We start from the raw sequence: 14891 nt of genomic DNA on the forward strand, positions 1-14891 counted from the left end.
AGCTTAGTTCACCAACGATAATGTTCTTTCCACTTAATTCTTTTTCTTTTTGCCCATGAAGCAGCTTTGTGTCAATTATCTCGTGCCGGTTTATCTGTTAAGACTACAGAAGTTGTGGGTGTAACTCAGAACTCATAGGTAGAACACTTGCCTAGCATGTGTGGAGAAGAGGCCCTGGATTCAATCCCAGGGAAGGCCGAGGGAACACTAATTCCACTAGAGTGAAGAAATGGACTTTAATGGAAAGTACAGTTGCTTTTTTTTTTTTTAAACCTCCCTTTCTGGGGATTGAACCAAGATCTGAGCTAAACACTTTACCCCTGGGCTACATCCCTAACCCCAATAGGGTGGCCTTTAATTGCATTTGAGTCTGCTAGTAAATTCATATACTGCATTCAAAGTCTTTTAAATAATATTATTTCTGGTCTCTAGGGATATATACATATATTTCTTGTAAAAGTTACTTGTACATGTGTGTCTGTGTCTGTATGAGTGTATGTACACATACAGAAGCTAGATGTTCTCTATCACTTTCTGCCTGTTCATTTGAGGCAAGGGCTTTCGCGGAACCCAGGGTTCACGTTTTCTTGCTAGGCTGGAAGTCAACAATCCTCAGAAGTCCTCCTGTCTCTGACCTCCATGGAGAGGGTTATAGTCCTTTGTGGGACCCACCCCCACCCCCCCCACCCCACCCCCCGACTCCCAGTTCTCATGATTACTCAGCAGGCGCTGTAAATGCCTGTGCATCTCTCCAGCTCTGACCTTATACTTTCCTGATGTAACTTCAGGCTTTTAAATTGTTTGACTTCAAGTATGGTGAATTTTATTTCTTACGCACTAGACATTTTTCTCAAATATACGATTTATGTGTTATAATGAGGAATAACTGTAATGGTATTTCATCTGTTACACATTTCAGTAGTACAATATGTATATAATGATAAAGTTAAACATCTCTCCCACCGTTTTTACCTACACCAATGATATATAAATATCCAGAATTCACCGATGTAACACAAGCATGAGTTATTTTTGCCTTTACACAGTGAAGAATTTCTTGAGGAATTATCTTTAAAATTAAATGTTTTGAACATATTTTTGTTCTGAAGAAACCTTTCTTTCTTTCTTTTTTCTTTCTTTCTTTCTTTTTTTTCTTTACGAGACAGGGTTTCTCTGTGTAACAATCCTAGCTGGAACTCTCACTTTGTAGATCATAGTGGCCTTGAACTCACAGAGATCCACCTGCCTCTGCCTCCCGAGTGCTGGATTTAAAGGCTTGTGCTACCACTGCTCCGCCTGAAGAAACGTTTCAGTAGTATAGTCTTCCTTCACTAAATTTCCCCTTTCACAAACAGAAATTTTTGTAGAAAGTGTAGGTCTTAAGTGTTAATTTAGAACTTGTGTTTTTTTAATTTATGTATTGCCTATCTATTAAAAACATAACCATTGGAATCCAAATTTATAAACGAGACTAGTGATACTTAGAGAAGGAAGGGTAGGCCAATGGTCCCCAAATAAAACAAAATTCAAATGTCACCTTATGTGTCTTCACAGCCAAGACCAAAAAACATAGATAGATAGATAGATAGATAGATAGATAGATAGATAGATAGATAGATAGATAGATTATGTGGTTCTATTTGTGTGAGTTTTTTTTAATGAAGTATTTGAGTCTGTATAAAACATTAAATTTAGCCAGGCAGTGGTGGCACACTCCTTTAATCCCAGCACTTGGGAGGCAGAGCCAGGTGGATCTCTGAGTTTGAGGCCAGCCTGGTCTACAGAGCGAGATCCAGGACAGGCACCAAAGCTACACAAAGAAACCCTGTCTCAACCCCCCCCCAAAAAAAACCAACAACAACAACAACAAAAAACAACCAAACAAAAAAACGTTAAATTTAGCTAGGGCAGGATGATAGCAAATTGAAGGTCAGTCTTAGTGAGACCCCCATCTCAAAATAAAATGTCAAAAGAGGATTTAGCTCAGTGGAAAAGCACTTGCCTTCCTTGTGCAAGGCCCTCGCCAGCTGGCTTCAATCCCTAGTACTGTAATAATAAATAAATAAATAAATAAATAAATAACACGTGATTTGTATTTACATTAAGCTGTAAATAGAATTACTAAGTATGGTGCTCTGTAATTAATACCGAGGAAAATGGGCAGTGATCCCTCTTTTGTGGAAACTCAACATAGATCACATGTGGTGGGCAACTCTAAATCAAAGGTGTAATTGGAAATCAAATTTTTAAAATTTGTTTTATTGGGGTTTTTTTAAGATTTATTTTTGCCAGGAAGTGATGGCACATGCTTTTAATCCTGGCACTTGGGAGGCAGAGGCAGGCGGATCTCAATGAGTTCCAGGCCAGCCTGGTCTACAAAGCTAGTTCCAGGACAGCTGGGACTGTTGCACAGAGAAACCATGTCTTGCAAACCAAAAAACAAATTTTTTTTAGGATTTATTTTTGTTTTATGTGCATTGGTATCTCGACTGCATGTGTGTCTGTGTGAGGGTGTCAGATCTTCCAGAATTGATTGGAGTTACAGACAGGTGTGAGATGCCATGTGGGTACTGGGAATTGAACCTGGATTCTCTGGAAAAGCAGCCAATGCTCTTAACCACTGAGCCATCTCTCCGGCTCCAAATTTTAGCTAACATGATCTAATGATGTTGCTGTTTATTGAGTTGGTTTTAGGGAAAAATTATTGGGTGTTATATCATAAGTAGTAATGACTCTTAGTATCTCAAAAATCTGTGATAACTGTGCTCCCAGTTAAATAGCTCTGAGACAGGAGGCTGGAGAGATGACTCTTGTAGAGGACTCACATTTGGCTCTGAGCACCTCCACAGTGGTTCACATCTGTAACTCGAGTTCCAGAGGTTCAGATGCTTTCTGCCCTCTTCTGACCTCCGTGGACACCAGGCACTCGTGTAGTACAGGTGAAAAACTAATACTCGTCACATAAATCTTTAAAAAGTGTTTGAAGTCTCCATGATACCAGGTGTCCTCAGATGTACCATAGGATACAGTAGAGGTTCTGTGTGTGTGTGTGTGTGTGTGTGTGTGTGGTGGTGGTGGTGGTGGTGGTGGTGGGGATTGAACTCAGAGCCTTGCACAAATGTGCTTCCACTGACATATTTCTTGAGCTTTTTTTTTTTTTTCCACACTTTTTACTTTGAGACCTGGTCTTGATAAATCACCCAGTCTGGCCTTGAATTTGTGACCTTTCTGCCTCTGCCTTCTGAGTAGCTGGGATTACAATGCCACCTGGGCCACCAATGGTACTTTTCAACCAGATAACTTCCAAACTGGGTTGGCTTTGACATGTTGCTTAATCTTTGGGGCTTCGGCAAAATAGGGATAATAAGATCTGATCTGAAATATTGTGATAAGGATTTGGAACAATATATAAACCATCTGGCTCATCATCTCTCATTAATTAATAATAGCTGTTTTTTTGTGTGGTTGACTAAAAAGAAACATGCTTTCAATGACAGCATACTTAGAATGCTTTGGGAAAAAGTAATAATGAGCTATCCCTCTCCAGATGGCATAAATAATATAAACAATAACCTGTGGTTGGGAACAGAACTCTTTTTGGAATTTTTGTGAAGCTGATTTAAAATTTTTAGTTGGTGTGATGGCACATGCCTGTAATCCCACCCATTGGGAGGTGAAAGCAAGATTACCACAAGATCAAGGTCATCTTCTCCTATGTGAGAATGTGCCTCAAAAAAAATCCGTTGTGCCTAAGCATACTCCTGTTTGAGAAACTGTATTTTAGGCCATAAAATGAGGGGGGAAATTGTATGAGACAATTTTGTGAATGTTGGCCTTTGTCTGTCTGAATAGTACAATCTAAACAAGGAGCCTATGGCATGTGTGGTTGGTTGGTTGGTTGGTTGGCTGGTTGGTTGGTTTATTTTGAGACAGAGTATCACTGTGTAAGCCTGGTTCAGTCTCTGTGAGTGCCTATGAGCCCAGGTTAGTTCATTCTGTGAGTTTTCTTGTGATGTCCTTGATCCCTGTAGCTCCTACCATCCTTCCTCCCTCTTCAGTAGCATTCCCAGAGCTCAACCTAATGTTTGACTGTGGGTATCTGCATGTTTCCAGCAATTTCTGGATGAAGCCTCTCTGATGACTGTTGGGCTAGGCACCAATCTCTGAGTATAGAAGAATATGGTTAGGCATCATTGAGTTGTTTTCCCCCCATCCGGTCATGTTTGGTTCTATCCTAGGTCTCTGGGCCATCCAGCCTCTGGGTCCTGGCCCTCCAGGCAGTGTCAGGGGTGGGCTCACTCTTGTGACATGGATTTCAGGATGGACCAGTCATTGGCTGGCCAGTCCCACAATCTTTGTGCCACCCTTACCCCAGCACATCCCTAGGTGGGACAGACTGTAGGTCAAAGGTTATGAGGCTAGGTTGGTGCTCCAGTCCCTCCACTTAAAGTCTTGCCTGGTCACAGGAGATGGCCAGTTCAGGATATGTATCCTCTTTTGCTAGGAGTCTTAGCTGGGTCATCCTTGTAGAATCCTGGGAGCTTCCCTTGCACCAAGTTTCTACCTGACCCTGAAATAACTCCCTTCCAGTCAGCTCTTTCAATACTCTCCCCCCACCACACTCTCTCACCTGATTCCTCATGTTCCCATCCCCACCCACCCTCAGTCCACTCACGAAATCTCTTCTATTTCCCCTTCCCAGGGAAATCAGAGTATCTCCCTTGAGCTTTCCTTGTTACCTAGCCTCTTTGGGTCTGTGGATTGTAGCATGATTATCCTTTACTTTACCGCTAATATAAGTGAGTACATACCATGTTTGTCTTTCTGGGTCTGGGTTACCTCACTCAGGATGATAGTTTTTCTAGTTCCGACCATTTGCCTTTGAATTTTATGATGTCATTGTTTTTAACAACCGAGTAGTACTGAATTGTGTACGTGTACCACGTTTTCTTTATCCGTTCTTCAGTTGACAGACATCTGGGTTGTTTCCAGATTCTGACTATTAGGAATAAAGCTGCTATGAATATAGTTGAGCAAGCATCCTTGTGGTATGATTGAGCGTCCTTTGGGTATATGACCAAAAGTGGTATAGCTGGGTCTTGAGGTAGATCGATTCCCAATTTTATATTGATAGTACACGATGGCCTATGCCAAATAAAAGCTATTTCTGAATACCATCTGGGAAAGGATATGGTTCAAGAAAAGGTGAAGACATTGTCACTGGACAGACAATTGAATCAAAAAAATTATTAAAGGGAGTTGGTACCCATTGTGATTTTTCTCAGAGAAGTCATACAAAACTCGACTACTGCTTAATACCAGTGAGGCAGATATAATGTCATAGTTCATCAAGTCTCTGAAGCATTATGCAATAGTTTCTACATCTAACCATTCGATGAAATGAGCTGAGTGATTAAAAGGTGATATTTTAGGAAAGAATCATAGTGCGAAATCCATAAGAAAAGACAGCTTTCTGGCCTGCCTTACAAGACCAAGATAGTTATCAAATTTCCAAAATAAATACCTCGGTCCATAAATTTCCATATTGTGAAGCACCTAAGAAGCTTCCTTCATGTTTTCAGCTTAATATTCAGGTAACAGTTTATCCTGAAACTATGTTAGATTTAAAAAGTAGTCTTGGGAAAATGTCAAAATAGAAAAAAAAAAAAGGGAAGGAAGGAAGAAAAAGAAAGAAGAGTCTTGTCTAGTTTCAGGGTGAAAACATAGCTCAGTAGTAGAGATCTTGTTCACTGTGCAAGAGGCCCCAGGTTTACCCCCTAATGCAGGGGAAAGAAACCAGCCAACATCAAGAAGATATAAAGGAGGCCATCGCTTGTCTTCATGTGCTTACGTCACCAGTGTCACACAGGACAGAGATACTTAAACACACTAGCAAGGTTATTCTACCACCTTTCAGCTGGCAAAGTCAGCAAAAATCAAATCAAAACAAACAAAAAAGCCCCAACTCTTCTTTTACTTTGTCCTCAACTCCCAAGAATCTTGTATTTTGATTTCTTCTGCTGCTGTTGTAGAGTGGGACCAGAGTTTCTCTACTGACTAACATGGAAACAGGAAAACAAGCTGGTCTCTTACTGTTCCTGCTTGATGGCTTTCTAATCAAACTGAGTAAGAAGATCCGGAAGCAGGTCTAAAAACTGACCAGAAACTTTCCCTTCTCTGTAGACCTCTTGGAGGATCTTAAAAGAGCACACGGATGCACTGGCAGCGAGCTCTGCCTCTTTTGGTCTGGAGACTGTAATTCAGAGACAGTCAGGAAAGTGTCTTGTCTGGAGTGAAGCCATGGGGATTCTAACTGTGCGAGAGATGTGGATGGAACTGAACTGCTGTGCTAGATGCAACTACGGTTTTTGTCACCAATGGTCCTCCCAGCAGATGTTGTGGAATATCACTTTAACTATGTAAAGATGTGTTACTTTTGCTTATGCTGCATCTGTTTAACGATGTAAAGATGTGTTGCTTTGCCTGACTAAAGCACCTGATTGGTCTAATAAAAAACTGAACAGCCAATAGCTAGGCAGTAGAGGGATAGGTGGGGCTGGTGGTCAGAAAGAATAAATAGGAGAAGAAGAGAAGAGAGAGCAAGGGAGAAAGAGAGGGAGATGCCCAAGCCAGCTAGCCAGGCAGCCATCAGCCTGCCAGACATGGAGGAAGCAGTGAAGGAAAGGTAAAAAGCCCTGAGGCAAAACACAGATGAAGAGAAACAAGTTAATTTAAGTTTAAAAAAGCTAGCCAGGGGCTGGAGAGATGGCTCAGAGGTTAAGAGCACTGACTGCTCTTCCAGACGTCCTGAGTTCAGTTCCCAGCAACCACATGGCGGCTCACACCCATCTATAATGAGATCTGGTGCCCTCTTCTGGCTTGCAGGCATATGTGCAAGCAGAATACTGTATGCATAATAAATAAATCTTAAAAAAAAGAAGCTAGCCAGAAACAAGCCTAAAATAAGGCTCAGCATTCATAACTAATAATAAGTTTCTGTGTTAAGAATCCCAGTCCAAGAACACCTGCTACAAGTAGATCTGTTCTTCAATCCCTATGGAGCTAGACAAGGTTTCATGGTGGAACACTTTGTCAAGGTTCTAGGTCTCAGTGTCTAAAGCATATATACTTGGAAATTTGGGGTCTGTAGGCAGAAGTTTCTGTCCCACCAGCAACTCCCAAATACCTGGCAGCTGCTTCCCAAATTACTACACAGAGGCTTACATTCATTATAAATGCTCAGCTGGTAGCTCAGGCTTATTACTAACTAGCTCTTACACATAAATTAACCCATAATTCTTATCTATATTTAGCCACATGGCTGGGTATTTTTTCTCAGTACAGCATTCTCATCTTGCTTCCTCTGTGTTTGGCTGGCGACCCTCTGACTTCACCCTTCCTCTTCCCATCATTCTTAGTTTGGTTGCCCCACCTATACTTCCTGCCTGGCTCCTGGACAATCAGCGTTTTATTAAACCAATTCAAATGACAAATCTTTACAGTGTACAAGAGGATTATTCCACAGCATGGGTTCCACACCAAAAAAAAAGTATATTTCACTCTGAAGAAAGATGAGGCTTATTGTCAATTGTATGGTAGCTCAGGAGAAAATATGTCCCTAAAACAGAAAGTTTATTTTTTAAAATAAATTAAATGGCCAGGCATGGTGGCACATACATGCTTTTAATCCCTTTATTCAGGAGACAAAGGCAGGCAGATATCTGTGAGTTTGAGGCCAGTCTGGTTTCCATAGCAAGTTCTAGGCCAGCCAGAGCAATCAGTGTATGTGAGATTCTATGTCTTAGTCAGTGTTCTATTGCTGTGAAGAGACACCATGATCATGGCAACTCTTATAAAGGAAAGCATTTAATTGAGGCTGGCTTACAGGTTCAGAGATTTAGTTCATAATCATAGCAGGGAGCATGGTGACATGTAGGCAGATATGTTTCAAGAAAAGAAAAAAAAACAATATTTTTTTTTTGCATTAGCACAAATATCCTCAACATGAACGATAGTGCCTGTACAGTTCAGCTCTAGATTTACCCAGCCAATAATGAGATTTGCAAGAGAACCTGTAGAAGATCCTAATAGTGAGAGATTCCTTACAAAAGCATCACCTTGGGCACTACTCTGTTCCTGTCTTTGAAGCAGGAAAGAAAAGCAATGGAAAATAGTATGTTTGAGGCACTAGGCTAGAGTGAGATAGCTCTTGACATCCTTTATTGCTGACCATCTTCAATGGTGGAGACCCACAACAAAGGGACACCACTCAAATGCTGGTGGGAGTTGCAGCGACAACCTTCTGGCATTCAGCGAAGCCGGGGTCAGCCTTCAAGAAGAGGTACCACTGGGCACCTATGCGCTGAGGCTGAGAATGTGTGTGCCAATGCGGAGGCCATGCATGTCGGTGCGGTCCAAAGTACTCACATCCAATTTGACCTTGAAGACAACAATGGACCAAGTGAAAAGTAAGCACACTGACCTTCAAAGTGCTTTAAAGGTAGTTCAAGGTTTTAGAAGCAACCGATAGAGAAGGACTGATGGACCAGTGAACCGTGAGAAAGAAATTATAGATGATAACGACAGTGTCATTTATATGACAGAAGAAATTTAAATCTACTTACACAGTAATTTCTAAAGATTCTGAACCTCAGACAGGAACTACTCCTTTTAAAAAGTAAAATTCTGATTTAGGGGCTAGGAAGAGCAGGCTCAAGAAAAATACACCTCACCACATCTTCCTCCAGTACCTACTACAAACTTCTATGACAAAAGAGACCTTGGACAGGAAGCAGATCTGAGCATACGAGGTCACCGTCACAGCTGTCCATGGACAAGGCAAGCCGCCCGGATCTCCAGCACAAGTGTCACCCTACACATCGGGTCAGCGATAACGGCAGCCTGTTGTCAACTGCCGAGCCTCTTACTTGGCCTGCCTGGCCGAGGTTGGCCCTTTGGAGTCTCCATTGCCCAAGTCACAGCCTTGTGTCCCAGTTTGGGCCCCAACAGCAGTATCTCCTACTGACCATCGGCCGGGAGACCCTAGTGCTGTGGTCCTCTGAGTTGAAGAGAGCACAGAGAGCTCTGGTTCCTGAGCCTAGCTACCCGGTCTCCAAGGCAATAGTGGTAGATGCTGACTAGAGGCCTGGCTGACCTTCTGCTGGCCAGCTGAGATTCCGTCTGTAGCTGCCAACAAGGGCAAGATGTGCAGAACATGGGCTTTCTCACAAGGAGTTGCCAGCAGGTCCCTGTGATTACTCTGTTGATGGTAGAGAGATGCCCTCCTTAACCAGCTTTGTACCATCCCCTGTCTTGGCTACCATTCTTGGTAAGCATTGCCATATCTCAGTAACCACTAAGCAAAACTGCATTCCCATTCCATCTTAATTTCCATCTGGTCATTGCCTCCGTTTGCATCTCTGTTTCACTGTCCCTGGCCACACTCTTTGTGCTTTCTGAAGTATTGAGGGCGCTTTCTACTCCCCTTTTAGGCCCCAGGTTTTAGCTTCATGGTGACTATCGGTCCAAAATGCCATAGTCCTACCAGCTGTGGGCTGTTCCTACAAACTCAGGGACGAGTGAAATTCCATCTTGGAAGCTCTGCTTCTCAGGACTCGATTGAAATCTCACTGAAGGACCCTGGGGGTAGGGGGTGACTTATTCTGATTGCTAGGAGCCAAAATCCATCCTTCTGGGCATGAGCTCCTCCATGAAGCTTAAGTTCAGTGACAAGCAGATTTTCTCACAGCATGAACCCTTTCCAGTGATCTCAGGGAAGAACAATTCTGACACCATTGCAACATCTTATAGTGAGAAACTTTGACACGGTGAGAACGAGAGGTCACGGTCAGGCATGATAAGAACAGATGGTCCATAGTATTTAGTATTTGTAATAAAATATTACACATTTTACACTCTACGTTTAGTAACTTTACCTTGATATTGTATTGATACAAAGATCAAGGCAAATCTTGATCAGGGCATCAGGAAAGATACTCATTCATACCTCAAAACCAGTTTATCACGATACATGGCCTTTTCTATCTGAGAAATCTCTCAGTGCACAAAGACAGCCTGGGCCTGGAGAGGTGATGTTCAGTGGTTAAGAGCAGATATTGCTCTTGCAGGGGATGGGAGTTCATTTCCCTGCATTCATCTGTTGACTCACAACTCCAGCTCCTGGGGATCTGACTCCCTCTTTTGGCCTCTAAGGGTACCTGCAAATACCCACATAAACAAATGCATATGGTTAAAAAGAAAATAAAAACAGACAATCTGGCTGATAAAGTTCACCAACCGTAAATTTAAGAATAAGCCTCATGGAAGTCAGTAGACCTAAATCCTAAACATTAGCACCCCCTTGGCAAGGGTCTCCTAACAAGTGTTCCAGATTGCTTTTCACACTGAGTTGTTTTCCAAACTGGATTATCAACATCACTACAAGGGTGGCTGCTTTATGCACTCCCGTGCATGCCCATTCCATCGTCCTCTGATAGGAAGATCTTCTCTCCCTGTTACCTGTTTGAGGCTTGGGAATTGGAATAACTCAAATGCTCTAAGTGAGTTTGAGCCAGCCCTTGCTGTTGGGTATAGTCTGTTCCTCGAAATCAGGAGGTTGTACAAATGGATCCTGGTATGAGCTTGGTATTTCACTGAACTAGCACTTCAGAGACTTAAAAAACTATAGACTTAACACTCGCAAATAACGTTCCATTATATAAGTCTTTTATTACCAGTAAGTTGTAAAAATGTAAACATGTAACCTGGACTATAATGGAAAGGGAGGGGAAGGAAGTAGTTACCTTTAGAGAACTAAACTAGGTGAGGTACGTAAAATGCAAGCTCTGTTTTTGTTTTGTTTTGTTTTGTTGACTTTTGAGACAGGGTCTCTCTACATATCCCTGCCTGTCCTGGAACTCACTATGTAGACTAATCGGGCCTCGAACTCATGCCTTGCTTCTTGAATGCTGGGATAAAAGGCATATATACTTATTTCCAGTTCCATCCATGTTGCCACAAATGACAATATTTCATCCTTTTGTGGTTGAGTAGCATTCCATTGTGTATATGTATCATATTTTCTTTACCCGTCAAGTGATGAATATTTATACTGTGCCCCTTCCTTTACTAAGAAAGGGTTTTCATCAAACTGTCTAAATATGTGATTTTTCTGTTACCCTAGTTAGTATTGTGTCTTTTAAATTTATATTATTTTTTTCTTGTTTTTACTTTACAGGAAACTGCCAGTTTTTTGTTGTAGATGTTTAAGACCGAGTCTCACTGTGTAGCCCAGACTGCCCTTGAATTTGCTATATAGCCTGACCAAGCTAGCTTTGAACTCAGGAACTCAGGATCTTCCTGCCTCCTCCTCCAATCAGGAATTACAGGCATGTACCACCATGCCTGGCTAATGCTGTGCACATTTTATATGATTTCAAAAGCAAGTTTTGCAGGGTACTATAGCCTCATGCTATATTACATAAGCCTGAACCATCTCTGTTTCAATTCCCTACAGTGTGTAGGCTGGAAGAGCCCATACAGAAACAGTAAACATTGGTGTCTGCCCAAGTCTAGCAGTGGATAGTTTATTAATTGATTTATGTTATAAATGTTTATGGACTCCCTAATAATAAATATTTATTGACTAGCAAAATGCAATGATGCAAGATGGTGGATGGCATGATGCCTGCCTTAGAGAGTGCCGTCCCTTTACATGGACCTTACAGTGTGATAAATGCCATCAAGTAGAAATACAAAAGCAGCAATCCTATATGAAGCCAGACCTATTCTCTCAAGGTCAGGGAAGGATTCAGGAATGAATTTGAGTGAGGTCTGGGGGATTAGTAGGATTTATTGAGGCAACAAGGTATGCCAGGCTTACTTTTGGGCCACCAACCAACTCCCAAATCATGACACAGAGACTTACTAGTTATGAAAGCTCGGCCTTAGCTTAGGCTCATTTCTCGCTAGCTTTCATAATTTGACCTGTTTATCTTCATCTGTTTTGCCTCGGGGCTTTTTACCCTTCTTTCCTTCTGTATATCTTACTTTCACTGCTTCTCATGTCGGGCTGGCAGCTGCCTGGCTTCTGGCCCCGGTGTATCCCTCCTTTTGTCCCTCGTTCTCTTCTCCTTCTCTCTTGGGCCTAGATCTCTCCTCTTACTTATTCTCTCTGCCTGCTAGCCCTGCCTATCCCTCTCCTGCCTAGCTATTGGCCATTCAACTTTTTATTAGACCAATCAGGTGCCTTAGGCAGGCAAGGTGAAACAAATACAACACATCTTTACATCGTTAAACAAATGCAGCATAAACAAATGCAGCACACCTTTACATCATTAAAATAATATTCCACAATAACAAGGACAGTGAAAAAGAGGTTGCCAAGCAGAGGGACGAGCCTGGGGCAGGTGTGTGGCTCATGCCCATGAGGAGAGACAGGGATACTGGAGATGGAACCTGAGGTGGGACTGACCAAATGGACAGAACGTTGTACATCTTACTGGAGATCCTGGATTTAAGTTCTTTTGTATTTAGTTGTTAAAAGGTTCTAAAAAAGACTGTAGCAGGAGTCTTAAAAGTTCTTATTAATAAAATCAAACCCAGGGCCAGTTATTGGGGTGAACACTGGAAGATCAGAGAGACAGAACAAGCCACAGCTAACTTCACCTGGCCAACTTCTCAGCTGGTCCTATTTTCTCAGACTGGAAGCTTCTGTGTCCTCATCCCAATGGCTCTCAGCTGAACTGCTGCTCAAAAGCCTGAATGCTTAACCAGCCAAATGCCTAACCAGCCAAATTCTTCTAGTTTCTGGTCTTCACGACTTACATATCTTTCCTTTCTACCATCACTCCCTGGGATTAAAGGCTTACTTTCTGGGATTAAAGGTGTGAGTCACCATGCTTTGATGTATCCTTGAACAGATGGATTTCTGCCTCTGGAATGCTAGGATTAAAGGCGTGTGCTACCACTGCCTATCCTCATGTTTAATATTGTGGCTGTTCTGTCTCTGACCCCAGATAAGTTTGTTAGCATGCACAATATTTCAGGGAACACAATACCACATAAGACAATGACAAAATATGATCCAAAATGTAAAGATTACTCTGGTTCTTGTGTGGAAATGTGATCTCTGAGTAGGTAAACAATGGGAGGCTACGTAGGGAACTATGGCGATGTTACTAGGAAGAAATAGTGCTGGAAGGCCGAGGAGATGGCCCGGGGTAAAAGCCCTAGACAAAGACCAGTGTGATTACCCAAGTTCAAACTCACTTACAAGGGCAGACTCGGTAGTGTGCATCTGTAACCCCAGCACTGCTACAGTGAGATTGCAGGCAGAGAGAGGAAAATGTCTGGAAGACTGAGGGTCGGTTAGCCTGGAGTATTCAGTGAAGTAGCAGAAATAAAGGGGGCACCAGCCTCAACAAGATGGAGGGTGAGAACAAATTCCCCAAAGTTGTTCTCTGATCTCTACTAGCCATGTAAGATAACACATACATGACTACACACACACACACACACACACACACACACACACACACACACACACACGAAGTGATGCTGGCTTACATGAAAAGAAAGAGCAGAGGATATAAAAATAAATGAGTGGCTGGGCATGGTGGTACATGCCTTTAATCCCAGCACTCAGGAGGCAGAGACAGGCCGATCCTTGAGTTCAAGGCCAGCCTGGTCTACAGAGCAAGTTCCAGGACAGCCAGAGCTACACAGCTATCTGGGGGGGGGGGGAGTGAATTGGGAACATGTTTAGAAAGTAGATTCAATAAAACAGTGTTGGAATAAGTAGTTATGAACTCCACGAGGGCAGGGATTATTTTATTACTGTATTCTTCAGTGTCTAGAAATATTGTTGGCTAGTGGTAGATCCTCAAGAAAATATTTTTGACTCAGGCGATGGTGGCGCACATCTTTAATCCCAGCATTCAGGAGGCAGAGGCAGGTAATCTCTGTGAATTCGAGGCCAGTATGGTCTACAGAGTGAGCTCCAAGACAGCCAGGGCTGTTACGTAGAGAAACCATGCCCCCCAACCCAAAAAATATTGACTCAATAAAGACAGTGAGTGAAAGGGGACTGAGTGATTCTTGGGTGTCTTAGTCACTGTTTTATTGCTGTGAGGAGACATCATGACCAAAATAGCTTATAAGAGAAAGCATCTAATTGGGGGCTTGCTTACAGTTTCAGAGGGACATGTATGTAAGTTAGTGCTTTTTCATTGAGCAGTATACTCTGTCTCTATCTTTAGTAATTAAATAAAATTTACATTGTGTGTGTGTGTGTGTGTGTGTGTGTGTGTGCGCGCACTACAGTACAGGTCTGGAGGTCAGAGGACATCTTTTAGGAGTCAGTTCTTTCCTTCCACTATGTGGGTTCTAGGGATCAAATTCAAGTGATCAGCCTGGGTGGCAAGCTGCTTTATCCACTGAGCCACTTTGCTGGCCCATATAATTTCATTTGTTTATTTGTTTAGGAGACAGGGTCCCATATGCCATAGACTGGCCTCAAACCCTAAGTGTAACTAAGGCTGGCCTTCAACTCCTCATCCAACTGTCTCTACCTCCCAAGTGCTGGGATTATGGAAGTGTACCCCCATGTCCAGCTGGTAATTTTTCTAATTTCATTATTTGACAGGAATCGTAGCTATCGATCCTCCCCACATCAGATAAACCACATGTGGGTGGCCTGTGCTTGTAATTTCAGCACTCAGGGAGTGGAGACAGAATAATCAAAAACTCTAACCCATCCTGGTCTACACAGAGATTTCAAGGCCAGCCTGGGCTAAATGAAGCCCTGTCTCACTCAAAACAAAAAAATAAAACAAAAACAAATGGAAAAGGGGGGAAAAACCTGAATGAGTTAAAATGAATCATAGCAGAAT

At 42.4% G+C, this 14891-nt stretch overlaps 1 protein-coding gene across 6 annotated transcripts in view; it reads left to right on the top strand.

Moving 5' to 3' along the window:
• Positions 1-14891, top strand: part of LOC131896005 (protocadherin gamma-C5) — a 161485-nt gene that overhangs the window by 82894 nt on the left and 63700 nt on the right. The window lies entirely within an intron of this gene.

Source organism: Peromyscus eremicus, chromosome 19, assembly GCF_949786415.1.
Source record: "Peromyscus eremicus chromosome 19, PerEre_H2_v1, whole genome shotgun sequence".
NCBI classification, from domain to species: Eukaryota; Metazoa; Chordata; class Mammalia; order Rodentia; family Cricetidae; genus Peromyscus; species Peromyscus eremicus.